This window comes from Rattus norvegicus, chromosome 12 (assembly GCF_021556685.1).
Source record: "Rattus norvegicus strain SHRSP/BbbUtx chromosome 12, alternate assembly SHRSP_T2T, whole genome shotgun sequence".
Taxonomy (NCBI): domain Eukaryota; kingdom Metazoa; phylum Chordata; class Mammalia; order Rodentia; family Muridae; genus Rattus; species Rattus norvegicus.
The window spans coordinates 2,127,467-2,155,458 of record NC_141545.1 but is presented as its reverse complement, the minus strand read 5'-3'; the positions used below and the strand labels follow the sequence as shown (position 1 = coordinate 2,155,458).

The window sequence follows — 27,992 nt, the reverse complement described above, 5'->3', positions numbered from 1 at the left end:
GTCATCTGCCATTGACAGTCATAGGAGATGGGAATATCGTGCTTTCTCCGATGGAGATTCAGCTGGGTATGCATCAACCACATATAAGGGCAGGCCTTGGGTAGAACGGGGTGGTGGATGGGGAGGAAGGATCTGGAAAGAGCTTTGAGATGGGAAACTATGATCAGAATGTTGCACAGAAAACAATATTTGTATTAAAAAAAAAAAAAAACAGCTCCCAATATCTATCCAAAAAGGAAAGGAAAAAAAAAAAAAAACCAATAGCAGAACTTTACTAACTGCAAGTGCTCCATGTATCCAACCACCCCACTCCCAGATAGGTAGATGATAGTTTGCACTTCTGTCCCAGTTGGGCTATCGAGGTTAAGAAAATGGGAACCACCTCTGTGGTTATGTGATCCACCCACGAAATAAAATAAAAGGAGTGGGTAGACATGCCTGGCATCTTAAGATGCTCAATTTCTTTGCAAGCTTCATTTTGTTTTATTCTTTTAAAAGTTTATTTATTTATTTTCATTTATATGAGTACACTAAAGCCCTTTAAATATACACACGGCAGTAGAGTACATGGGATATCCCTTTGCAGAGGGTTGTGAGCCACTATATGGTTTCTGTGGAATGGAACTCGGGACCTCTGGAAGAGCAGAGCAGTGAGTGCTCTTAACCTCGAAGCCATCTCTCCAGCCCTTCACAAGCTTTATTTAAGTAAACATTAAACATGAATCAGAAACGCCAAATCCTGTAGTTATGGTCCAGATTCAGCCTTACTTAGAAATCCAGAGTTGGCTGGGTGTTGAGAGTGAGCACATCTGAGGGTGTGCTATCAACTCCATTACACTTTCCAAACAGCTGGGTGTGAGTCTAACTAAGGTTTTCTTCAGTCATTTGCCATGAGCCAGAGCACTGAGAGGACATTGAGGTATCAGACATTCACACTGAAATCATCACTCACTGATTTCAGGCAGAAAACTTGCCCCTCCCCACCCCCCTGTAAAGAGGCACAGCCTGGCTCAGCACTGAAGCAAAGGATGCTAGGGCAGCAGCAGTATTTCCCGGACAGACCTTCAGGGACATGCATATACTCCAGGCCCACCCCACCCCCTCTCAGCTACCTCCAGTCCACCCCTCCCCCTCCACACATACAGGGAGGAGGCCTTGTGTGTGTGTGTGTGTGTTGGGGGAGATGGAAATATATCTTGAGTGAGAGTTCGGGTCTCCCAAACAAATAAATAACTAGAAACTTCATTTATTTACTTTATTTCATCGAGCATATCGTGGAAGAGGGAAAATGAACAGGGAAACTAGGCCAACTGGTAGAGCTCCTTTCAGTTTGTTTCAAAAAGGAAGAGCCAAAGAAACAACACTCCCTGGTTTTCGTGAAAGGAACAGAATGGGAAAAGTTGAAACATCTGCTCGCCACTTAATACTTTGGCTTTTAATAAAAGGGCCAACAGATCTACCTCCTATTTGGTAAAAAAGAGAATAAAAAAACCACAAAAACGTTCTGTCAGCCAACTTCCCTTTAAACCTCTGTTAAACAGGAAGACTGTTTTTTTAAACATCATTGTAAATATTTAAATATGTATTTGTGTGTGTGGGTCTGTGTGTGTGTGTGACCGTGTGTGTGTGTGTGTGTGTGTGTGTGTGTGTGTGTCTGTGTCTGTCTGTCTGTCTGTCTGTCTGTCTGTCACTGTCTTCTGTATGGAGAGGATGTGCTGTAACACTCGGGATGGGGTGTTCTGGGGCCCACGGGTGATGCTGCACACCCCCCCCCCAGTCAACATCCCCGCAGGTCCTTCCCAGTGGTCCCGTAGCCGGTTTCTGCGCACCGCCACAGTGGAAGTGCGCCCAGTGGAGGCCAGTCGCTAACCCGGGAGGGGGGGGAGGGGGGGCGGTCAACCACCAACCCCAACCCCGGCCCCACCCGCGCGCCCCCACCACACCCCGTGCCCGCCGCCTGAGCGCGCGCAGAACCCCCTGTTGGGAGGAGCAGGGACGGCGACGGCGGGACGCGTGGAGGGAGGAGAAAAACGCACGGGTGGAGGGGTCGGGAGGAACGGGGAGCTGGAAAGATCCGCTGGGATCACCGGCACAGCCGAACACGCGCCTGAGGGTTGAATCCTCCGAGCGGACTGCGAGGACCCCACTCGTTTACCTCATAACGGTTTCACGCCCTCTTGAACTCTCTCTTCAAAGTTCTTTTCAACTTTTCCTTACTGTACTTGTTGGCTATCGGTCTTGTGCCGGTATTTAGCCTTAAATGGAGTTTACCACCCGCTTTGAGCTGCATTCCCAAGCAACCCGACTCCAGGAAGACCCGGGCATGGCGCTACCGGCCTCACACCGTCCACGGGCTGGGCCTCGATCAGAAGGACTTGGGACCCCCACGAGCGGCGCTGGGGAGTGGGTCTTCCGTACGCCACATTTGCCGCGCTACGGCACGCGGCGGGGTTTCGGCGCTGGGCTCTTCCCTGTTCACTCGCCACTACTGAGGGAATCCTGGTTAGTTTCTTTTCCTCCGCTGACTAATATGCTTAAATTCAGTGGGTCCCCACAGCTGATCTGAGGTCGCGGTCGAGAGGAGAAAGAGGAAAGGAGGGCGCTGGCGGCCGAGGGCGGACGGATGGAGAGGAGAGCGAGAGGGCGCCAGGGTCCCAGGCTGGGGCCTGCGACCTCTCTACCCCGGCCAGCTCCCACATCCCGGGGGCAAGTCGCATTAGCGCGCGGACGCCACGGCGTCCCGCCGGCTGGCACCCGACCGGTCTGCCCCTGGCAGAGGGAGGAGGGGAGGAGAGGTACTAGAGACCGGCCCCGGCGGGTGCGGTATGCCCCTCCACCCCCATCCAACCCTCGCAGGTCGCTCTCTCTGTGCGCACAGGCCGGTGCATGGCGGCAGCGGATGCACTGAGCCAGTGGGCGGGGCCCGCCTCCCACCAGACCAGAGGCAAGATGACCGACCCGGCGACAGGGCCTGTCTCGCGCCCAGGCACCCGACCAGCAAACGCCGACTCGTTCCCACTGTGGGGGAGAGCGGGCAAGGATGGGAGCGGGAGCGGCTGAGCGAGCAGGAAGGAGACAGGAGGAGGGTGGCCGGCGCGTGGCGACACATCCACCGCTAAGAGTCGTATCGGTATCTGGGGTGTGAGCGAACTCGTCTGGGTGCTAACAACGGCACCAGCTCACCCGTCCGCCCCTGCTGCATGGGAAGAGAGGGGCCAAGGCGAGGCGGCTCCACCTCAGGCCAGCCAGCGGGAAACTAAAGGATACATGTGAAATGAAAAAAAAAAAGACAGGGTCGGCAACGGAAAGGCAGGACACATGGGACATGGGACGCCGCCAACCCAGCACCCGGCGGCGGCCGGCCAATGGGCGGGCAAGTCGGGTGCTAGGGCTGGGACCCCACAGGCTCCCAGAGGGGGCTCGCGACACGGCCCCCCGACCGCCGCCTCTGGAAGCGCCGGCGGCCGGAGGGTGCCCGCTGAGTCTGAAGGAGCACCAGGTGGGAGGAGGAACCGGGAAGCCCTCCCACGGACGACCGACGGGCGGTAGGGCGACCCTCCCCCACCCCAGGGTTTTAAACCTCCGCGCTGGAACAGGACAGGTAGGTACCCGGAGAGGAGCGGGGCGGGCACGCGAGGCCCAGAAGGCGGGGTGGGTGTGTGAGCCCACCCGCGGCACAGGCACCCCCCGCACACGACAGAGCCACCCCAGCACCGTCAGAGCGGGAGAGCTGTGGTGGAGGGGCGGCAGGTGCCATGAGGAGAGCGAGCGTGTCCCGGCCACAGCCCGGGAAGAGATCATGTACCCCCCCACCCCCCCCCCTCCGTGCACACGAGATGAGATTACGGAGCCGGTCCAGAAAGAGGCAAAATGACCTCGGTCCGCCTAGGGCCGTGGCTGGCTGGCGGGCAAGGGAGGAGCAGGCGGCGGCAGCGGAGGCAGCAGTGGCAGAGGCGGGCGCACGGAGGCGAGGACGGAAGCAGAGGAGGGAGAGAGAGAGAGAGAACGGAGGAGGTCCCTCGACAGACCAGACCCGACCCCCCACCGCACAGCTCCGTAACGACCCCCGCCTTTCCCGAAACGCTCACTTGGCCGACCGTCAGCGGCGTGCACAAGAAGGCGACTGGGACCCAGGGACGCGCCTCCTGGTGAGAGGAGGGACTCACACGGGCCTGAGAAAGGACCGGACACCCCCTCGGCCTTCTCCGTTAATGATCCTTCCGCCGGTTCACAGAAACCTCATTACGACTTTTACTTCCTCTAGATAGTCAAGTTCGACGCGCTCCACCAGGGCCGTGGGCCGACCCCGGCGGGGCCAATGCAAGGGCCTCACTAAACCATCCACTGGGTAGTAGCGAAGGGCCAGTGTGTACAAAGGACAGGGACTTAATCAGCGCAAGCTTCTGACCCGCACTTACTGGGAATTCCTCGTTCCTGGGGAATAATTGCAATCCCTGATCTCCATCACGAATGAGGTTCAATAGGTTACCCGCGCCACCTGTGTAAGTCAGTGTAGCACGCGTGCAGCCCTGGACATGTAAGGGCATCCCAGACCTGTTATTGCTCCATCATGGGTGGCTGAACGCCACTTGTCCCTCTAAGAAGTTGGGGGACACAGACCGCTCGGGGGGCGCGTAACTAGTTAGCATACCAGCGTCTCGTTCGTTATCAGAATTAACCAGATATATCGCTCCACCAAATAAGAACGGCCATGCACCACCATCCACAGAATCGAGAAAGAGCTATCAATCTGTCAATCCTGTCTGTATCCTGGCCAGGTGAGGTTTCCCATGTTGAGTCAAATTAATCTACAGGCTCCACTCCTGGTGGTGCCCTTCCGTCAATTCCGTTAAGTTTCATCTTTGCAACCATACTCCCCTGGAACCCAAAGACTTTGGTTTCCCGGAAGCTGCTTGACTATCATGGGAATAACGCTGCCACATCGCCAGTCTGCTTCTGTTTAGTTATGTACCCCCATTTATTTTTCTTTTTCTTTCTCTCTTTCTCTTTCTTTTCCTTTCATTGGGGGAGGGGATTTTTTTTAATTCACATTTTAAATATGATTTTCCTGATTTGCCCTCTAGAAACCAGCTACTATTTCCCCTCATGCCTCCTGTTCTATGAGGGCAGTTCCTCACTCACCCACTCACTCCTTCCAACCTGCCCATTCTGACAGTTCCCCACACTGGGGCATGAAGCCTTGACAGGACCAAGGGCATTTGCTCCCATTGGTGCCTGAAAAGGATATCTTCTGCTTCATATGCAGATGGAGCCATAGGCTCATCCTGTGTATTCTTGGGATGGTTGTTTAGTCCATGGAAGATGGAGGGCAGGATGGAGGATGGTGGTTGATATTGTTCTTCTTATGGGGTGGCAAACCCCGTCAACTACTTCAGTTCTTTCTCTAACTCCTCTTTTTGGAACCTAGTTCTCAGATCAATACTTGACTGCAAGCATTCTCTCTCCCTTCTTCCCTCCCTCTCTTCTTCCCTCCCTCCCCACACCGTTCTATGTTTCTATGTTTGTGTGTTTGTGTGTCTCTGTGTGTTTGTGTGTCTGTCTGTCTGTCTGTGTGCCTGTCTGTATGTCTTTCTAAGTGAATGTCACTTTTCTTTTTTAGATAAAGTGATGAGATAAGAGTCTTACACAAGCTATGCAAATACGTCCTTTAGGCTGAGGCCAGAGTATTTTTTCCCTCTGTTCTACTATTTATAGACCTAATACTAGGAGCTTCTAGCCTCCATGTAATCCAACCTTCCAAGCTGACTGATTCCATATGGTTTCTCTTGGCATCTTCATGCGTTGTTCTACTTGTACTCACATTAACTTGGACAATGTGTTACAATCTTCTGGATCCTTCTAATTCTCCAGCTTTTTCTGTTTTCCCCAGTGAATAGTTTGTTCTCTCAGAACCTGAATCTGTAAAATCATGTCCAGAAAGCTTCCGTAAACACATGCCACACACCACAACTTCTCTTTCTTGTTCTACTTGTCTCTGTCTTTCTATTATCTATTTTTGTCTCTCTTTCTCTACTCTTGTGTATTCTCTTATTCCTAAGCTGTTCTCATGTGAATTGGGCATATTTTATCTGTGATACATTCTGTCACTTTTTCTTTGAATTACTACTTTATCTGGCCCTCAATTATATGACACTTTCAAACATGGCTACTTCCTTATATGAACTAACCTTACAATGTACAATCATTTTGCTAATATTTATCTACCTAGTTCTTACCTGGACCTATTGGTTGTAAAGAATTAACCTTACAGGATGCCTATATTTATGGCAGAATCTTTCTGACCTTTCATATATGATGTCCTGTGTCTCAAAGATGAGGGTACTAGAATAAAATTATTCTACACATTTACTAGAACGTTGAAAGATTCAACTTAAGTCTTATTTTATGATCCCATTAGCAGCCATCAGTCCAAAACACAAAATCACTAAAACAAATCCTAGTTGCATCAGGTAGGGTGGGAAGATATCCCAGTGATTACACAGGCATGAAATGTTAGAGAGACATGGGAAGAAGATTGTTTATTGGTCTATATTTATGGCTTGCTCAGCCTGTGTTTTTATAAAAGCTAGAACAATAAACCCAGGAGTGGGACAACCTACAGGGAGCTGGGCCCTCCAACAAAATTATTGATCAAGAAAGTGCCCACAGGCTTTTTCATAGGACAATATTATGAAGAACTTTTTTCTTAGTTAAGATTTCTTCTTCCGTGGTTGGGGATTTAGCTCAGTGGTAGAGTGCTTGCCTAGTAAGCGCAAGGCCCTGGGTTCCTTCCCCAGCTCCGGAAAAAAAGAAAAAAGAAAAAGAAAAAAAAAGATTTCTTCTTCCTCTTCCAAGTTATCTCTAGTTTTATATCACATTGATAAAAAAACCTTCCTATATAGTTTGTAGGTGAGAGTTTGTGGGTGTATATCTCTAAGCATGTGTATTGAAGTGATATTAAAAATTTTACAAAAAAAATGGCTAATAATAACCTGTGTGTGTGTTTCTTTAATTCCGCAGGGTTTCGCCCGATTCTCGGTACCGTCTCGGTGCGGGCATGGGGCACCGACAGTGCATGTCAGTGAAATTATGTGTGAATATGTGTTTCTGCATGCCCACAGATATTATATGTATCATAATAGGGTATTAAAGAGGACAATGACTTAATCTAAAGAAATGCTTTAGATTATAGCGTATATCAGCAAGAAAACATTCTTTTTTTTGGCATGGGGTAGCAATTGGGCTTGCAACAATAAATTATGAAATATACTAGGAAGAGTGAAATAGCTCAGTAGCTAAAGATATTTGTTGCCAAGGCTGTTAACCTTGGTTTGTTCCTTGGGACATACACAATGGAAGGAGGAAATGGATGCCATAAATTGTACTCCGTCATCCACATGTGTGCTATCACATGCAGAAACAAGCAAATACTCAACTAAAAGAATCAGAAAATTAGAATTCTATAAATATAGGACTTAAAATATATGCATAAATTAAAGTAAGGAAATAGATTGACATGAGATATGGTAAGAATTCTGTAAAGCTGATACATACCCAGACTTAGAGAAAGTATCTCTATACATATGTGTGTTCCGTTTCTCCAGTTTCTGGAGGAAGAAAAAAATTACATACATGGAATTTCTGCCTAGTATTACAGAGCAACAGAACATAATATTGAGAATTTAAAAAAGAATACATATATAGTTCATATGAAGGCAACTTGGTCTTGCAGAGATAAGCTAAACAACTCCTGGATACTATAAGTTCAGACTCATGAACATGTATTACTCAGATTGGTGAATCAAAAAACTTAAATATGGGACATGTAGATTCCAGAGACTTTGCCACAGTGGAATTGTGTAACCAGGGTGACCAGACAATAGCACTTGCATTTGTATTACTTAGATTTATACGGACTTTTCCTTCCATGGTGGAGGAATAGGCATCTACACTGAAATGTACTATATGTAACTAGAGAAATAAAACAAAATGTTCTCCTTTATAACCAAATCAGGAATACTACTAGGAGATTCCAGGTTTCTTAGTCACATCGTGAAATAGAATCAAGTGACCTTGTTCAAATATGATTTTCTTCATTCTTTCTGAGATATGAGGTAGAGGATGAAAGAAAATACCCCAACATCCTGGGTTTAGGGTAATATATTAGTTTAAAATCTCAAGTGTACGGAGTTCAAGGGGATCTGACATCCATCAGGAGTCATGGAGCACTTCCACTGGACTCTCCACAGTGGTTGCCTGTGCAGAATTTAGTTGCTGAATCAGCACTTATTTTTCAAATTTATAAGACATCAAAATGTAGACAAGAGGGATCATCCTCATATTCATTTACAAAGCACCCCCACAAGTTTTCTATTGTCTTACTTGAAAAGGATAAATTTAAAAGAGTAAAACTCCGTCATCTCTCCAGTATCCTGTTAAAATAAGTTAAAAAAAATGATTTCTATTGCCTAAAGACAAGGAGGCTGAATGAATATAATGATTCTGAGGTTATTTTTAAAGATGAAATTCATTATGATAGACAATAGGCATAATATATCTAAATCTTAGAAAAGATAAAGTGCAAACAATAAGGAACAGTGTGCTGTATGAGAGATGTTGCGGGGTAAAAATTGACATGAAACTTTCTAAAGAGGCTTGAGTCTGCTTATAAGGTCGCAGTAATTTGTGTGTACATGTTTGTGTCGGGGTACATGTGTCTACAGGTGCATGTCCACAGGTGGGAATAAGGAGGTCAAAGGTCAATACTGGGTATCATTCTCAGTCACTCTCTACTGTATTGATTTTGTGACATGGTCTCAAGCTGACCATGGAATTACCAATTTAGCTAGACTGCGGCTCTGTCAAGCCACAGGGTTTCTTTCTTCTCCATTTCACAGGCACCAGGATGATTAGCTTGGAACACAGTCCCATGACTTTTTACATGTTCTCTGGAGACTGCACTCAGATCCTCATGCATGTATTAGAAATAATTTAGCAGAGGTGCTACCTCTTTCTGGCGGTGGCCATGTAGCTGCTGCAAGGAATAGCATATGAGTGCTTCAGTGACAGGATTCTACTGTGGAAAGTCCATTTAAACCACTTTTCAGTTGACAAGGGGAATTTGGTGGTCTTTATATTTAGTACCAAGTTTGCATGCCCTACAAGCTCTCCTTTCCTTCATTGTACTGCATATAGTCATTATAAAAATTGTATCACTTCATCAGTCATGGACAAGGCCATCTGGAGTCACACAGGCTAAGTCACTGTGGATGATTCTACATCTTTCTCAAAACTCTTTCAAGGGATAAAATGTTCTTCACCTCTTTTTGAATCTATCAATCCTCCAGATGTTACCATAAATCCTGGGAATTTGAGACTTATACTCATATCTTTAGAGAAGTACCCAGTCACACTGAGCAAGTCTGTGTCAGTTGTGGAGAGAGGTAGGTCCTGCTTACATAACTATTTTTTTTTATTAACTTGAGTATTTCTTATATACATTTCGAGTGTTATTCCCTTTCCCGGTTTCCGGGCAAACATCCCCCTCCCCACTCCCCTTCCTTATGGGTGTTCCCCTCCCAACCCTCCCCCCATTGCCGCCCTCCCCCCATAGACTAGTTCACTGGGGGTTCAGTCTTAGCAGGACCCAGGGCTTCCCCTTCCACTGGTGCTCTTACTAGGATATTCATTGCTACCTATGGGGTCAGAGTCCAGGGTCAGTCCATGTATAGTCTTTAGGTAGTGGCTTAGTCCCTGGAAGCTCTGGTTGCTTGGCATTGTTGTACTTTTGGGGTCTCGAGCCCCTTCAAGCTCTTCCAGTTCTTTCTCTGATTCCTTCAACGGGGGACCTATTCTCAGTTCAGTGGTTTGCTGCTGGCATTTGCCTCTGTATTTGCTGTATTCTGGCTGTGTCTCTCAGGAGCGATCTACATCCGGCTCCTGTCGGTCTGCACTTCTTTGCTTCATCCATCTTGTCTAATTGGGTGGCTGTATATGTATGGGCCACATGTGGGGCAGGCTCTGAATGGGTGTTCCTTCAGTCTCTGTTTTAATCTTTGCCTCTCCCTTCCCTGCCAAGGGTATTCTTTTTCCTCATTTAAAGAAGGAGTGAAGCATTCACATTTTGATCATCCGTCTTGAGTTTCGTTTGTTCTAGGGATCTAGGGTAACTCAAGCATTTGGGCTAATAGCCACTTATCAATGAGTGCATACCAAGTATGTCTTTCTGTGATTGGGTTAGCTCACTCAGGATGATATTTTCCAGTTCCAACCATTTGCTACGAATTTCATAAACTCGTTGTTTTTGATAGCTGAGTAATATTCCATTGTGTAGATGTACCACATTTTCTGTATCCATTCCTCTGTTGAAGGGCATCTGGGTTCTTTCCAGCTTCTGGCTATTATAAATAAGGCTGCGATGATCATAGTGGAGCACGATTCTTTTTTATATGTTGAGGCATCTTTTGGGTATATGCCCAAGAGAGGTATAGCTGGATCCTCAGGCAGTTCAATGTCCAATTTTCTGAGGAACCTCCAGACTGATTTCCAGAATGGTTTTACCAGTCTGCAATCCCACCAACAATGGAGGAGTGTTCCTCTTTCTCCACATCCTCGCCAGCATCTGCTGTCACCTGAGTTTTTGAACTTAGCCATTCTCACTGGTGTGAGGTGAAATCTCAGGGTTGTTTTGATTTGCATTTCCCGTATGACTAAAGATGTTGAACATTTCTTTAGGTGTTTCTCAGCCATTCGGCATTCCTCAGCTGTGAATTCTTTGTTTAGCTCTGAACCCCATTTTTTAATAGGGTTATTTGTTTCCCTGCGGTATAACTTCTTGATTTCTTTGTATATTTTGGATATAAGGCCTCTATCTGTTGTAGGATTGGTAAAGATCGTTTCCCAATCTGTTGGTTGCCGTTTTGTCCTAACCACAGTGTCCTTTGCCTTACAGAAGCTTTGCAGTTTTATGAGATCCCATTTGTCGATTCTTGATCTTAGAGCATAAGCCATTGGTGTTTTGTTCAGGAAATTTTTTCCAGTGCCTATGTGTTCCAGATGCTTCCCTAGTTTTTCTTCTATTAGTTTGAGTGTGTCTGGTTTGATGTGGAGGTCCTTGATCCACTTGGACTTAAGCTTTGTACAGGGTGATAAGCATGGATCAATCTGCATTCTTCTACATGTTGCCCTCCAGTTGAACCAGCACCATTTGCTGAAAATGCTATCTTTTTTCCAGTGGATGATTTTGGCTCCTTTGTCAAAAATCAAGTGACCATAGGTGTGCGGGTTCATTTCTGGGTCTTCAATTCTATTCCATTGGTCTATCTGTCTGTCTCTGTACCAATACCATGCAGTTTTTATCACTATTGCTCTGTAATACTGCTTGAGTTCAGGGATAGTGATTCCCCCTGAAGTCCTTTTATTGTTGAGGATAACTTTAGCTATCCTGGGTTTTTTGTTATTCCAGATGAATTTGCAAATTGTTCTGTCTAACTCTTTGAAGAATTGGATTGGTATTTTGATGGGGATTGCATTGAATCTGTAGATCGCTTTTGGTAAAATGACCATTTTTACTATATTAATCCTGCCAATCCATGAGCATGGGAGATCTTTCCATCTTCTGAGGTCTTCTTCAATTTCTTTCCTCAGTGTCTTGAAGTTCTTATTGTACAGATCTTTTACTTGATTGGTTAAAGTCACACCGAGTTACTTTATATTATTTGGGTCTATTATGAAGGGTGTCGTTTCCCTAATTTCTTTCTCGGCTTGTTTCTCTTTTGTATAGAGGAAGGCAACTGATTTATTTGAGTTAATTTTATACCCAGACACTTTGCTGAAGTTGTTTATCAGCTTTAGTAGTTCTCTGGTGGAACTTTTGGGATCACTTAAATATACTATCATGTCATCTGCAAATAGTGATATTTTGACCTCTTCTTTTCCGATCTGTATCCCCTTGATCTCCTTTTGTTGTCTGATTGCTCTGGATAGAACTTCAAGAACTATATTGAATAAGTAGGGAGAGAGTGGGCAGCCTTGTCTAGTCCCTGATTTTAGTGGGATTGCTTCAAGTTTCTCTCCATTTAGTTTAATGTTAGCAACTGGTTTGCTGTATATGGCTTTTACTATGTTTAGGTATGGGCCTTGAATTCCTATTCTTTCCAGGACTTTTATCATGAAGGGGTGTTGAATTTTGTCAAATGCTTTCTCAGCATCTAATGAAATGATCATGTGGTTTTGTTCTTTCAGTTTGTTTATATAATGGATCAAGTTGATGGTTTTCCGTATATTAAACCATCCCTGCATGCCTAGGATGAAGCCTATTTGATCATGGTGGATGATTGTTTTGATGTGCTCTTGAATTCGGTTTGCCAGAATTTTATTGAGTATTTTTGCGTCGATATTCATAAGGGAAATTGGTCTGAAGTTCTCTTTCTTTGTTGTGTCTTTGTGTGGTTTAGGTATAAGAGTAATTGTGGCTTCATAGAAGGAATTCGGTAGTGCTCCATCTGTTTCAATTTTGTGGAATAGTTTGGATAATATTGGTATGAGGTCTTCTATGAAGGTTTGATAGAATTCTGCACTAAACCCGTCTGGACCTGGGCTCTTTTTGGTTGGGAGACCTTTAATGACTGCTTCTATTTCCTTAGGAGTTATGGGGTTGTTTAACTGGTTTATCTGTTCCTGATTTAACTTCGATACCTGGTATCTGTCTAGGAAATTGTCCATTTCCTGAAGATTTTCAAATTTTGTTGAATATAGGTTTTTATAGTAAGATCTGATGATTTTTTGAATTTCCTCTGAATCTGTAGTTATGTCTCCCTTTTCATTTCTGATTTTCTTAATTTGGACGCACTCTCTGTGTCCTCTCATTAGTCTGGCTAAGGGTTTATCTATCTTGTTGATTTTCTCAAAGAACCAACTTTTGGTTCTGTTGATTCTTTCTATGGTCCTTTTTGTTTCTACTTGGTTGATTTCAGCTCTGAGTTTGATTATTTCCTGCCTTCTACTCCTCCTGGGTGTATTTGCTTCTTTTTGTTCTAGAGCTTTTAGGTGTGCTGTCAAGCTGCTGACATATGCTCTTTCATGTTTGTTTCTACAGGCACTCAGCGCTGAGTTTTCCTCTGAGCACAGCTTTCATTGTGTCCCATAAGTTTGGGTATGTTGTATCTTCATTTTCATTAAATTCTAAAAAGTTTTTAATTTCTTTCTTTATTTCTTCCTTGACCAGGTTATCATTGAGTAGAGAATTGTTCAATTTCCACGTATATGTGGGCATTCTTCCCTTATTGTTATTGAAGACCTGTTTTAGGCCGTGGTGGTCCGATAGCACGCATGGGATTATTTCTATCTTTCTGTACCTGTTGAGGCCCGTTTTTTGACCAATTATATGGTCAATTTTGGAGAAAGTACCATGAGGAGCTGAGAAGAAGGTATATCCTTTTGCTTTAGGATAGAATGTTCTATAAATATCCGTTAAGTCCATTTGGCTCATGACTTCTCTTAGTCTGTCGACATCACTGTTTAATTTCTGTTTCCATGATCTGTCCATTGATGAGAGTGGTGTGTTGAAATCTCCCACTATTATTGTGTGAGGTGCAATGTGTGTTTTGAGCTTTAGTAAGGTTTCTTTTACGTATGTAGGTGCCCTTGTATTTGGGGCATAGATATTTAGGATTGAGAGTTCATCTTGGTGGATTTTTCCTTTGATGAATATGAAGTGTCCTTCCTTATCTTTTTTGATGACTTTTAGTTGAAAATTGATTTTATTTGATATTAGAATGGCTACTCCAGCTTGCTTCTTCTGACCATTTGCTTGGAAAGTTGTTTTCCAGCCTTTCACTCTGAGGTAGTGTCTGTCCTTGTCTCTGAGGTGAGTTTCCTGTAGGCAGCAGAATACAGGGTCCTCGTTGCGTATCCAGTTTGTTAATCTATGTCTTTTTATTGGGGAGTTGAGGCCATTGATATTGAGAGATATTACGGAATAGTGATTATTGCTTCCCTTTATATTCATATTTGGATGTGAGGTTATGTTTGTGTGCTTTCATTCTCTTTGTTTTGTTGCCAAGACGAGTAGTTTCTTGCTTCTTCTAGGGTATAGCTTGCCTCCTTATGTTGGGCTTTACCATTTATTATCCTTTGTAGTGCTGGATTTGTAGAAAGATATTGTGTAAATTTGGTTTTGTCATGGAATATCTTGGTTTCTCCATCAATATTAATTGAGAGTTTTGCTGGATACAGTAACCTGGGCTGGCATTTGTGTTCTCTTAGGGTCTGTATGAAATCAGTCCTTGATCTTCTGGCCTTCATAGTTTCTGGCGAGAAGTCTGGTGTGATTCTGATAGGTCTCCCTTTATATGTTACTTGACCTTTTTCCCTTACTGCTTTTAATATTCTTTCTTTATTTTGTGCGTTTGGTGTTTTGACAATTATGTGATGGGAGGTGTTTCTTTTCTGGTCCAATCTATTTGGAGTTCTGTAGGCTTCTTGTATGTCTATGGGTATCTCTTTTTTTAGGTTAGGGAAGTTTTCTTCTATGATTTTGTTGAAGATATTTACTGGTCCTTTGAGCTGGTAGTCTTCACTCTCTTCTATACCTATTATCCTTAGGTTTGATCTTCTCATTGAGTCCTGGATTTCCTGTATGTTTTGGACCAGTAGCTTTTTCCGCTTTACATTATCTTTGACAGTTGAGTCAATGATTTCTATGGAATCTTCTGCTCCTGAGATTCTCTCTTCCATCTCTTGTATTCTGTTGGTGAAGCTTGTATCTACAGCTCCTTGTCTCTTCTTTTGGTTTTCTATATCCAGGGTTGTTTCCATGTGTTCTTTCTTGATTGCTTCTATTTCCATTTTTAATTCCTTCAACTGTTTGATTGTGTTTTCCTGGAATTCATTCAGGGATTTTTGTGTCTCCTCTCTATGGGCTTCTACTTGTTTATTTATGTTTTCCTGGAATTCTTTCAGGGATTTTTGTGTCTCCTCTCTATGGGCTTCTACTTGTTTATTTATTTTTTCCTGGAATTCTTTCAGGGATTTTTGTGTCTCCTCTCTATGGGCTTCTACTTGTTTATTTATGTTTTCCTGGAATTCTTTCAGGGATTTTTGCGATTCTTTCAGGCATTTTTGCGATTCCTCTCCGTAGGCTTCTACTTGTTCTCTAAGGGAGTTCTTCATGTCTTTCTTGAAGTCCTCCAGCATCATGATCAAATATGATTTTGAAAATAGATCTTGCTTTTCTGGTGTGTTTGGATATTCCATGTTTGTTTTGATGGGAGAATTGGGCTCCGATGGTGCCATGTAGTCTTGGTTTCTGTTGCTTGGGTTCCTGCGCTTGCCTCTCGCCATCAGATTATCTCTAGTGTTACTTTGTTCTGCTATTTCTGACAGTGGCTAGACTGTCCTATAAGCCTGTGTGTCAGGAGTGCTGTAGACCTGTTTTCCTCTCTTTCAGTCAGTTATGGGGACAGAGTGTTCTGCTTTCGGGCATGTAGTTTTTCCTCTCTACAGGTCTTCAGCTGTTCCTGTGGGCCTGTGTCTTGAGTTCACCAGGCAGCTTTCTTGCAGCAGAAAATTTGGTCTTACCTGTGGTCCCGAGGCTCAAGTTCGCTCGTGGGGTGCTGCCCACGGGCTCTCTGCAGCGGCAGCAACCAGGAAGACCTGTGCCGCCCCTTCCGGGAGCTTCAGTGCACCAGGGTTCCAGATGGTCTTTGGCTTTTTCCTCTGGCGTCCGAGATGTGTGTGCAGGGAGCAGTCTCTTCTGGTTTCCCAGGCTTGTCTGCCTCTCTGAAGGTTTAGCTCTCCCTCCCACGGGATTTGGGTGCAGAGTATTGTTTATCCGGTCTGTTTCTTTCAGGTTCCGGCGGTGTCTCAGGCAGGGGTCCTGCCGCTCATGGGCCCTCCCCCACGGGAGCCCAGAGGCCTTATACAGTTTCCTCTTGGGCCAGGGATGTGGGCAGGGGTGAGCAGAGTTGGTGGTCTCTTCCGCTCTGCAGCCTCAGGAGTGCCCACCTGACCAGGCGGTTGGGTCTCTCTCTCACCGGGTCTGGGAGCAGAGAGCTGCTGCGGGCCGGGATCCGCGGGTTACATAACTATTTTTAAGAAGCTATATCTGATCAATAGAGACATGGAAAATGCAAAGATTATGTTGGGTTGATAGAGACTTGAAAATGGCTCTTAGAATGATTACATCTTACAGAGATCTATATCTTAGATGTCTAGAAGATCTGCTTTGTAAAATGAACTTGTCTGTCTGCAATTAAAAGGGAATTATGATAGGAGGTAATAACTAGAGATAGTTTACCAACAAATGTTTAATTCGGCCTCTCACCATGCATAACTATGTAACCATATTTGCTACCAGACGGGTATGTCTTCCTGTTTACAGGACATGCCTGGCCAGACATCTCTTTTGTCTTACTGAAATTGTGCTTTTTAATGCAAAATAAGTTTAGGTGGTGATTGATCCAAGGTATGGGAGAAGGAGGAAGGGGAACTATTGGGGGCTTTGTGTAAAGATAGAGTTTTTGAAATGTGGATATTATAATTTTTTTTAATAATGTAAGCAATGATATCACTGCTTGGGTAAGCACAATTGTCATTGTATAAATATAGAAGGCTCAAGTTATTTGTGGCCACTTGCCTGAAAATCAAAAGGTGGTCAGTGTCTTCACTTTTGTTAACTCCCCTTCTCCATTTCAGGACTTAAACATTATAGCTAGAATTGGCATTGGCATCTTCTTGGTTCCTAAATTTTAATTTTTTAAAAATTTTTATTAGATATATTTCTTTATTACATTTCAAAAATTATTCCCCTTCCCAATTTCCTGTATATAAGCCCCCATTTTTCCCACCCCCCTCCTCCACACAAGTATTCCCCCTAAACATCCACTTTATTTCCCCCCCATATTCCCCTGCACTGGTGGTCCATCCTTGGCAAGACCAGGGGCTTCCCCTTCCCCTGGTGCCCCAACAAGTCTGTTCTCTGCTATATATTCGGTTGGAGCCCTGGATTATTCCATGTATAGTCTTTCGAAACTGGTTTAGACCCTGGAAGCTCTGTTTGGATGGCATTGTTGTTTTGATGGGGTTGCATGCTCCTTCAACTCTTTCAATATTTCGACTAATTCCCTCCAACGGTCTTGTTCTCATGTCAGTGGTTTGCTGCTAGCATTGACTTCTGTATTGGACATGCTCTGGATGTGTCTCTCAGGAGAGATCTATATCCGATTCCTTTCAAGATGCATTTTATAACTTCATCAATCTTATCTAGTATACATATATATACATATACATATATATACATATACAGATATATACATATACAGATATATATACACATATATATACATATACATATGTATATATATATATATATATATATATATATATATATATATATATATATATCCCCTTTTAAGAAGGAGTGGGTGCATCTGAACTTTGGTCATCCTTCTTCTTGAGCTTCCTGTGGTCTGTGGATTGCATCTTGGGTAATTCGAGCTTTTTGGCTAATATCCACTTATCAATGAGTGCACACCAAGTGTGTTTTCCTGTCATTGAGTAACCTCACTCAGGATGATATTTTCTAGTTCATTCCATTTGCCTATGAATTTCATGACGTCATTGTTTTTGATAGCTGAGTAGTACTCCACTGTGTAGATGTACTACTTTTTGGAATCCATTCCACTGTTGAAGGGCATATGGGTTCATTCCAGCTTCTGGCTATTATAAATAAGGCTGATATGAACATAGTGGAGCATGTGTCTTTGTTTTTTGTTGGAGCATCTTTTGGGTATATGCCCAAGAGAGGTATAGCTGGGTTCTCAGGTAGTTCAATCTCTAATTTTCTGAGGAAACTCCAGACTGATTTCCAAAGTGGTTGTACCAGTTTGCAATCCCAACAAAAATGGAAGAGTGTTCCACTTTCTCCACATCCTCCTCAGCATCTGCTGTCAACTGAGTTTTTTATTTTAGCTTTTCTGAATGGTGTGAGGTAGAATTTTGGGGTTGTTTTGATTTGCATTTCCCTGATGACTAAGGATGTTGAACATTTCTTTAGATGTTTTTTGGCCATTCGATAATCTTCAGCTGAGAAAGATTTGTTTAGCTCTGTGCCCCATTTTTATTAGGGTTATTTCACTCTCTGGATTCTAACTTCTTGAGTTCTTCGTATGTTTTAGATATTTGCCCTGTATCAGATGTAGGATTGGTAAAGATCTTTTCCCAATCTGTTGGTTGCCATTTCATCCTATTGACGGTGTCTTTTGCTTTACAAAAGCTTTGCAGCTTTATGAGGTCCCATTTGTGGATTCTTGATATTAGAGCATGAGCCATTGGTGTTTTGTTCAGGAAATTTTGCCCAGTGCCCATGTGTTCGAGACACTTCCCCACTTTTTCTTCTCTTAGTGTGAGTGTATCTGGTTTGATGTGGAGGGCCTTGATCCACTTGGACTTAAGCTTTGCACATGGTAATAAGAATGGATCAATTTGCATTCTTTTACATGCTGACCTCCAATTTTACCAGCACCATTTGTTGAAAATGTTATCTTTCTGCCATTGGATGGTTTTAGCTCCTTTGTCAAAGACTATAGGTGTGAGGGTTTATTTCTGGGTCTTCAATTCTATTCCACTGATCTATCTGTCTGTCTCTGTACCAATCCCATACAGTTTTTATGATGATTCCTTGGTAATACTACTTGAAGTCAGGGATGGTGATTCTCACAGAAGTTCTTTTAATGTTGAGTATAGTTTTCGCTATCCTGGGTTTTGCAAATTGCTCCTTTTGTCTCTATAAAGAATTGAGTAGGGATATTGTATTGAATCTATAGATTGCTTTTGGCAAAATGGTCATGTATATTATATTAAGACTGCCAATCCATGAGCATGGAAGATCTTTCCATCTTCTCAGTTCTTCCTCAATTATATTCTTAAGAGACTTGGAGTTCTTATCATACAGATCTTTCATTTGCTTGGTTAAAGTCACACCAAGATATTTTATATTACTTGGGAATATTGTGAAGGGTGTCATTTTCTTAATTTTTTCCTCAGCCTGTTTATCCTATGAGTAGAAGAAGGCTACTTAATTGTTTGAGTTATTTTTATTTTATTAACTTGAGTATTTCTTATATACATTTCGAGTGTTATTCCCTTTCCCGGTTTCCGGGCAAACATCCCCCTTCCCCCTCCCCTTCTTTATGGGTGCTCCCCTCCCCATTCTCCCCACATTGCCGCCCTCCCCCCAACAATCTAGTTTGCTGGGGGTTCAGTCATAGCAGGACCCAGGGCTTACCTTTCCACTGGTGCTCTTACTAGGATATTCATTGCTACCTATGAGGTCAGAGTCCAGGGTCAGTCCATGTATAGTCTTTAGGTAGTGGTTTAGTCCCTGGAAGCTCTGGTTGCTTGGCATTGTTGTACATATGGGGTCTCGAGCCCCTTCAAGCTCTTCCAGTTCTTTCTCTGATTCCTTCAACGGGGGTCCTATTCTCAGTTCAGTGGTTTGCTGCTGGCATTCGCCCCTGTGTTTGCTGTATTCTGGCTATGTCTCTCAGGAACGATATACATCTGGCTCCTGTCGGCCTGCACGTCTTTGCTTCATCCATCTTGTCTAATTGGATGGCTGTATATGTATGGGCCACATGTGGGGCAGGCTCTGAATGGGTGTTCCTTCTGTGTCTGTTTTAATCTTTGCCTCTCTATTCCCTGCCATGGGTATTCTTGTTCCCCTTTTAAAGAAGGAGTGAAGCATTCACATTTTGATCATCCGTCTTGAGTTTCATTTGTTCTAGGCATCTAGGATAATTCAAGCATTTGGGATAATAGCCACTTATCAATGAGTGCATACCATGGTGTTTTTCTGTGATTGGGTTACTCAGGATGATATTTTCCAGTTCCAACCATTTGCCTACGAATTTCATAAAGTCATTGTTTTTGATAGCTGAGTAATATTCCATTGTGTAGATGTACCACATTTTCTGTATCCATTCCTCTGTTGAAGGGCATCTGGGTTTTTTCTAGCTTCTGGCTATTATAAATAAGGCTGCGATGAACATAATGGAGCACGAGTCTTTTTTATATGTTGGGGCATCGTTTGGGTATATGCCCAAGAGAGGTATAGTTGGATCCTCAGGCAGTTCAATGTCGAAATTTCTGAGGAACCTCCAGACTGATTTCCAGATTGGTTGTACCAGTCTGGAATCCCACCAACAATGGAGGAGTGTTCCTCTTTCTCCACATCCTCGCCAGCATCTGCTGTCACCTGAGTTTTTGAACTTAGCCATTCTCACTGGTGTGAGGTGAAATCTCAGGGTTGTTTTGATTTGCATTTCCCTTATGACTAAAGATGTTGAACATTTCTTTAGGTGTTTCTTAGCCATTTGGCATTCCTCAGCTGTGAATTCTTTGTTTAGCTCTGAACCCCATTTTTAATAGGGTTATTTGTCTCCCTGCGGTCAAAATTCTTGAGTTCTTTGTATATTTTGGATATAAGGCCTCTATCTCATGTAGGATTGGTAAAGATCGTTTCCCAATCTGTTGGTTGCCGTTTTGTCCTAACCACAGTGTCCTTTGCCTTACAGAAGCTTTGCAGTTTTATGAGATCCCATTAGTCAATTCTTGATCTTAGAGCATAAGCCATTGGTGTTTTGTTCAGGAAATTTTTTCCAGCGCCCATGTGTTCCAGATGCTTCCCTAGTTTTTCTTCTATTAGTTTAAGTGTATCTGGTTTGATGTGGACGTCCTGGATCCATTTGGACTTAAGCTTTGTACAGGGTGATAAGCATGGATCGATCTGCATTCTTCTACATGTTGACCTCCAGTTGAACCAGCACCATTTGCTGAAAATGCTATTTTTTTTCCATTTGATGGTTTTGGCTTTTTTTCAAAAATCAAGTGCCCATAGGTGTGTGGGTTCATTTCTGGGTCTTCAATTCTGTTCCATTGGTCTATCTGTCTGTCTCTATACCATTACCATGCAGTTTTTATCACTATTGCTCTGTAATACTGCTTGAGTTCAGGGATAGTGATTCCCCCTGAAGTCCTATTATTATTGAGGATAGTTTTAGCTATCCTGGGTTTTTTGTTATTCCAGATGAATTTCCAAATTGTTCTTTCTTACTCTTTGAAGAATTGGATTGGTATTTTGACGGGGATTGCACTGAATCTGTAGATCGCTTTTGGTAAAATGGCCATTTTTACTATATTAATCCTGCCAATCCATGAGCATGGGAGATCTTTCCATCTTCTGAGGTCCTCTTCAATTTCTTCCTTCAGAGTCTTGAAGTTCTTATTGTACAAATCTTTTACTTGCTTGGATAAAGTCACACCGAGTTACTTTATATTATTTGGGTCTATTATGAAGGGTGTCGTTTCCCTAATTTCTTTCTCGGCTTGTTTCTCTTTTGTGTAGAGGAAGGCAACTGATTTATTTGAGTTAATTTTATACCCAGCCACTTTGCTGAAGTTGTTTATCAGCTTTAGTAGTTCTCTGGTGGAACTTCTGGGATCACTTAAATATACTATCATATCATCTGCAAATAGTGATATTTTGACTTCTTCTGTTCCGATCTCTATCCCCTTGACCTCCTTTTGTTGTCTGATTGCTCTGGCTAGAACTTCAAGAACTATATTGAATAAGTAGGGAGAGAGTGGGCAGCCTTGTCTAGTCCCTGATTTTAGTGGGATTGCTTCAAGTTTCTCTCCATTTAGTTTAATGTTAGCAACTGGTTTGCTGTATATGGCTTTTACTATGTTTAGCTATGGGCCTTGAATTCCTATTCTTTCCAGGACTTTTATCATGAAGAGGTGTTGAATTTTGTCAAATGCTTTCTCAGCATCTAATGAAATGATCATGTGGTTTTGATCTTTCAGTTTGTTTATAAAATGGATCACGTTGATGTTTTTCCATATATTAAACCATCCCTGCATGCCTGGAATGAAGCCTACTTGATCATGGTGGATGATTGTTTTGATGTGCTCTTGGATTCGGTTTGCCAGAATTTTATTGAGTATTTTTGCATCGATATTCATAAGGGAAATTGGTCTGAAGTTCTTTTCTTTGTTGGGTCTTTGTGTGGTTTAGGTATAAGAGTAATTGTGCTTTATAGAAGGAATTCGGTAGTGCTCCATCTATTTCAATTTTGTGGAATAGTTTCAATAGTTTTGGTATGAGGTCTTCTATGAAGGTCTGATAGAATTCTACACTAAACCCGTCTGGACCTGGGCTCTTTTTGCTTGGGAGACTGCTTTAATGACTGCTTCTATTTCCTTAGGAGTTATGGGCTGGTTTAACTGGATTATTTGTTCCTGATTTAACTTCGGTACCTGGTATCTGTCTAGGAAATTGGGATTTCCTGCAGATTTTCAAATTTTGTTGAATGCACGCTTTTATAGTAAGATCTGATGATTTTTTGAATTTCCTCTGAATCTGTAGTTATGTCTCCCTTTTCATTTCTGATTTTCTTAATTGGACACACTCTCTGTGTCCTCTCGTTAGTCTGGCTAAGGGTTTATCTATCTTGTTGATTTTCTCAAAGAACTAACTTTTGGTTCTGTTCATTCTTTCTATGGTCCTTTTTGTTTCTACTTGGTTGATTTCAGCTCTGAGTTTGATTATTTCCTGCCTTCTACTCCTCCTGGGTGTATTTGCTTCTTTTTATTCTAGAGCTTTTAGGTGTGCTGTCAAGCTGTTGACATATGCTCTCTCTTGTTTCTTTCTGCAGGCACTCAGCGCTATGAGTTTTCCTCTTAGCACAGCTTTCATTGTGTCCCATAAGTTTGGGTATGTTCTACCTTCATTTTCATTAAATTCTAAAAAGTCTTTAATTTCTTTCTTTATTTCTTCCTTGACCAGGCTATCATTGAGTAGAGCATTGATCAATTTACAAGTATATGTGGGCATTCTTCCCTTATTGTTATTGAAGACCAGTTTTAGGCCGCGGTGGACCGATAGCACCCATGGGATTATTTCTATCTTTCTGTACCTGTTGAGCCCCGTTTTTTGACCAATTATATGGTCAATTTTGGAGAAAGTACCATGAGGAGCTGAGAAGAAGGTATATCCTTTTGCTTTAGGATAGAATGTTCTATAAATATCCATTAAGTCCATTTGGCTCATGACTTCTCTTAGTCTGTCTACGTCTCTGTTTAATTTCTGTTTCCATGATCTGTCCATTGATGAGAGTGGGTAGTTGAAATCTCCTACTATTATTGTGTGAGGTGCAATGTGTGTTTTGAGCTTTAGTAAGGTTTCTTTTACGTATGTAGGTGCCCTTGTATTTGGGGCATAGATATTTACGATTGCGAGTTCATCTTGGTGAATTTTTCCTTTGATGAATATGAAGTGTCCTTCCTTATCTTTTTTGATGAGTTTTAGTTGAATATTGATTTTATTTGATATTAGAATGGCTACTCCAGCTTGCTTCTTCTGACCATTTGCTTGGAAAGTTGTTTTCCAGCCTTTCACTCTGAGGTAGTGTCTGTCTTTGTCTCTGAGGTGTGTTTCCTATGGGCAGCAGAATGCAGGGTCCTTGTTGCGTATCCAGTTTGTTAATCTATGTCTTTTTATTGGGGACTTGAGGCCATTGATGTTGAGAGATATTACGGAATAGTGATTATTGCTTCCCTTTATATTCATATTTGGATATGAGGTTATATTTGTGTGCTTTTCTTCTCCTTGTTTTGTTGCCAAGACGAGTAGTTTCTTGCTTCTTCTAGGGTATAGCTTGCCTCCTTATGTTGGGCTTTAACATTTATTATCCTTTTCATATATTAAACAATCCTGCATCCCTGGAATGAAGCCTACTTGATTATGATGGGTGATCATTTCGATGTGTTCTTGGATTCCGTTTGTAAGACATTTGTGAGTATTTTTGCATCAATAACCATAAGGGAAATTGGTCTAAACTTCTTTTTCTTTGTTGGGTCTTTGTGTGGTTTCAGTATAAGATTAATTGTATAATCTTATTATACAATTATTAATTCATAGAAGGAATTTAGTTGAGTTCCATCTGTTTCAATTCTGCAGAATAGTTTGAACAGTATTAGTATGAGGTCTTCTGTGAAGGTCTGGTAGAGTTCAGACCTGAATCCATGTGGACCTGGGCTCTTTTTGGTTGGGAGACTCTTAATAACAATAAATGCTTCTATTTCTTTAGGAGTTATGGGGGTATTTAGATGGTTTATTTGTTCCTGATTTAGCTTTGGTACCTGGTATTGTAGAACTAGAGTTTTCAAAAGGTTACTCATTGTCAGAGTCCGGATGTGCAGGGCCGGACGTGCCTGAGGGAGAGCCAGAGATAGGACTTGCCGGACCAGCTACCAGCCCCAAGGACACTGACCATCCGTAGCCACCCCCTCCCCTTCCTTCACTCCCCAGAAGTGAGTCATCCCCCTGAGTGAGATGAGCCTCCCTACCCACGCTGCTGAGCTGCTAGATAGCACATCCTCCTTGCTGATGTAGTTTCGCACCGAAAGTAACTGTGCACCATTTGAAATGACCAATCATGTGTAACCACACAAATGCCCCTAACCTCCCCTATATAAACCCTGAGTTTGGAAGCTCAGGGTCGATTCCTCTGTCTCCTGTGTGAGATACGTATCGACCAGGGATCCCTCTAATATGGATCTCGTTAATAAAAGCTACCTCTTGCTGTTACATCAAGACCGGCTACTCGTGATTCCTGGGGGCACCTCACCCCGCGATCGGAGCGAGAGACTCGGTTCCCCGTTTTGGGGTACGCTCTTTCATTTGGGGGCTCGTCTGGGATCGGAGCGTGACCCCCCTGGAACCCCGAATGCCACTTGGAGGTCCGTTAGTGTGAGTGCTGGAAAGCGGCCGCTGTGTGTGAGTGTGTGTGAATTAAGTCTTGTAGTCTGTGTTTTTCGGTACCGGTTTAAGGTCTTGGTGCACTGTCTGGGCAGAGGAAGTATTCCTGCCCTGTGCACGGGTGGAAGAAGGATTCCCACCCCGTAGAAAGCTAGCTTGAGAGTGCACTGTCTGGGCAGAAGAAGGATTCCTGCCCTGTGCACGGGTGGAAGAAGGATTCCCACCCCGTAGAAAGCTAGCTTGAGAGTGCACTGTCTGGGCAGAAGAAGGATTCCTGCCCTGTGCACGGGTCGAAGAAGGTTCCCCACCCCGAACAGGCGCCTGTGAGTAGATGAAGGATTCCTACTCTGATTAGTCTTTTTCTTTCTTTTTTCCTTTCTAGAAAGAGCACAGGGGGACCCCCCAATCGCGCAGGTGCTGGGACATGTGAGAGACGTTCCATGAGCTGAATTTTGTCAGGAGGACCCCGAATCTGACAGTCAAAAAGATCTGACTGTGTTTGAAATCTTGGACTGACAATTGTGTTTGAACTGCTTGCTTTGCTCGTCGAAGAGTTATACTTGGTCCCCTTAGTTCTTAGTGAGTAAGGAACTTAATTTTGTGGACCCCACTCTAGTGGCGGTGTGTTGGTTGATAGCCAAAGTTAGTTTTTAAAACAGTGTTTTATCTGTGCTTGTGTTTGCAGCCAGCGGTGATAAGTTGGGGAAGATTTAAATTTTGTTTGGGAGTAAGGAATCTTAAAGGCGGAGTTTCAGCCGGTTTGACACTTAGTGCGTAGCTGCCTAAAAGATCAGAAATGCTGTCAACAGGCTATATAAAAAAAAAGAAAAAGAAAAAAAAAAGGGGGACAGGCTGAGTTAGAAATGCTACTGGAGGAACTATCTGAAAAGGCTGAGAGCAAGGTGGGAGAGGACTATAAGGAAAACAAGAACAAGAAAGGAATTTCTGACATTTGCTCACAGAAGGAGAGCGCTCATTAAGAGAAGTACTTTAAGGAAGCCTGCCTTATCTGCTGGCTTTATTCCAAGGGAGGAGTCAGTCTCCAGCACTAAATTACTTTTCTCGCTGATCATCATTAACATGGAGAGTGCCTTTGATCCTATTCCCACAGCAGCCAGTTCCTGCCCCTGTGGTCAAAATGCCCCAGGTTGGGGGACAAAAAGAGCCCCTATAATAATTTCAAAGAATATGCTTGTTAGTAACTGTTACAGGTCTTTACCAGTGAGGGAAGACGGAATCCTACTAGAGGCCAGAAAGAATGTTCCAGACACGGATGGAAGGTCCTCACATCTGCCTGTTGACTTCAATACGCCTAAAGGTCTGCCAGCCAGGCTCCCAAGGGTGGGTCTCTGAGGGGCTAGAAAATGCCCCCAAAATCTGGCTAAGATAAGGAAGGGATATGAAGAAAAAGTTACAGAAATTTAAAGCATTGAGCTAAGTTGCTGAGAGTTAGTATAAGTTACAGAGAAAGTAAGGTTAAAAGAGAAAAGAGGTAAGAAGAGCAGGAAGCTAGGGAAGAGAAGAGACAGAAAGTTAAAAAGAGGAAGTTAAAGAGCTAAAGAGAGATAAAAGATGAGAGAGGAACATATACTGGCCACAGTAGTTAGGGAACCTAGGAAGATAGTACCTGGCAACAGAAGAGAATTCCTGACTAAAGATCAGTGTGCCTAATGCAAAGAAAAAGGGCACTGGGTCAGGGACTGCCCAAGAAAGAACAAGAGGGGCCAGTGGAGAGCTTCTTGGTCCTAGAGTGCTAGCTATGTACAGAGATAGAAGGGAAGTGTGGATACAGGGACCCAAAGCTCTGTGCTCCTATGCCCCCCCCCCCAAAGTGGGCCAATATCCAAAGACCTTGAGTGCAAGGGGCTACTGGCAACAAACAATACTTATGGACTGCCTGAAGAACAGTGGACCTTGGCGTGGGCCGGGTAACCCACCCACTAGTTCATGGTCATCCCTGACTGCCCCTGTCCCTTGCTCATGAGAAAATTGCTCTCCAAAATGGCTTGCGTGGGCTGAAATGGCTGGGTGAGGCCATGTGTATGCATATCTGCAGACTGTGTATGTGGAGCTTAAGACCTGTGTCAGTGCACCAGTACCTGATGCTGGGAGATGAATGGCTTAGTGCTGTTCTGCCTGGAACACACCTTTCCTGCCAGCCGGGCACTAACAATTATCACCCAATCCAGGACTTAAACTGTGATAGAGTGGCTGATGTTTTGCCTTTGAATAGAGTGTCCCAAAAGATGGGACCACTGGTCAGCTGCCATGGACTAGATTCTCCACCTGTTGGGGGCAATCTGGTCACCTTGCTGCCCAGTCCGGACCTGGAGCCACCACAGCACGAGTGTCAAGCACTGACAGAAGCCCATGGGTGGAGGAAAGACCTCTGCGACTGACTGATTGACCCCTGCTGAAAGCCGAGGACCTTGTCCACAGACGGGAACAGTTCTCTTCATGAATGAAGGTCAGAGACAAGTGGGTGCTGCCATGGTGGACAACACAATGTCATCTGGGATGGCTGAACTTCTACCCCCCCCGCCCATCAGCACTTCAGATGCCTTTACCATCTCTTGGATGCCCTGGTGAAGCCAACAACTGCAAGAGACAGCCTCAATAGTTATCAAGAAGATACTGGAAGAAATCTTCCCCCAGTCTGGAGTGCCCAAGGTAATCTGGTCAGACAACAGCCCTATTTTCATTGCCAAGATAAGCCAGGGTGTGGCTAAGTATTTAGAGGTCGATTGGAAATTACATTGTATCTACAGACCTCAAAGTTCAGGGCAGGTAGAGTAAACAAAATTTTAAAAGAGACCCTGACCAAATTAAATTAACCATGGAGACTGGCGCAGATTGGGTGACACTCCTTCCTTCTTGCTCTCTTCAGAGCAAGAAATACCCTTTCCAGATTCAGCCATACCCCCTTTGAGACCTTATATGGAGCCTCAGCTCCCCTGACTTTATTAGATGATGTTACTGAACCAACATGTCATAGTGCCATAGTAATAATGATTTGTGTGCCAGGATAAAAGACCTACAGGTGGTAGAGAAAGAAATCTGCTCACAGCTGACAGCAGCCTATGCCACGGAGATCCCTGAGACATCCCATCAGTTCCAGGTCGGAGACTGCTGCTACACTGAGCCCAGACACTCGAGCCTTGCTGGAAAGGAC

General features: G+C 43.6%; 1 pseudogene; it reads right to left on the bottom strand.

Moving 5' to 3' along the window:
* Window positions 1-4,209: 4,209 nt before the first annotated feature.
* On the bottom strand, window positions 4,210-5,216 carry LOC148001938 (18S ribosomal RNA; annotated as a pseudogene).
* Between the last annotated feature and the right edge of the window lie 22,776 nt (window positions 5,217-27,992).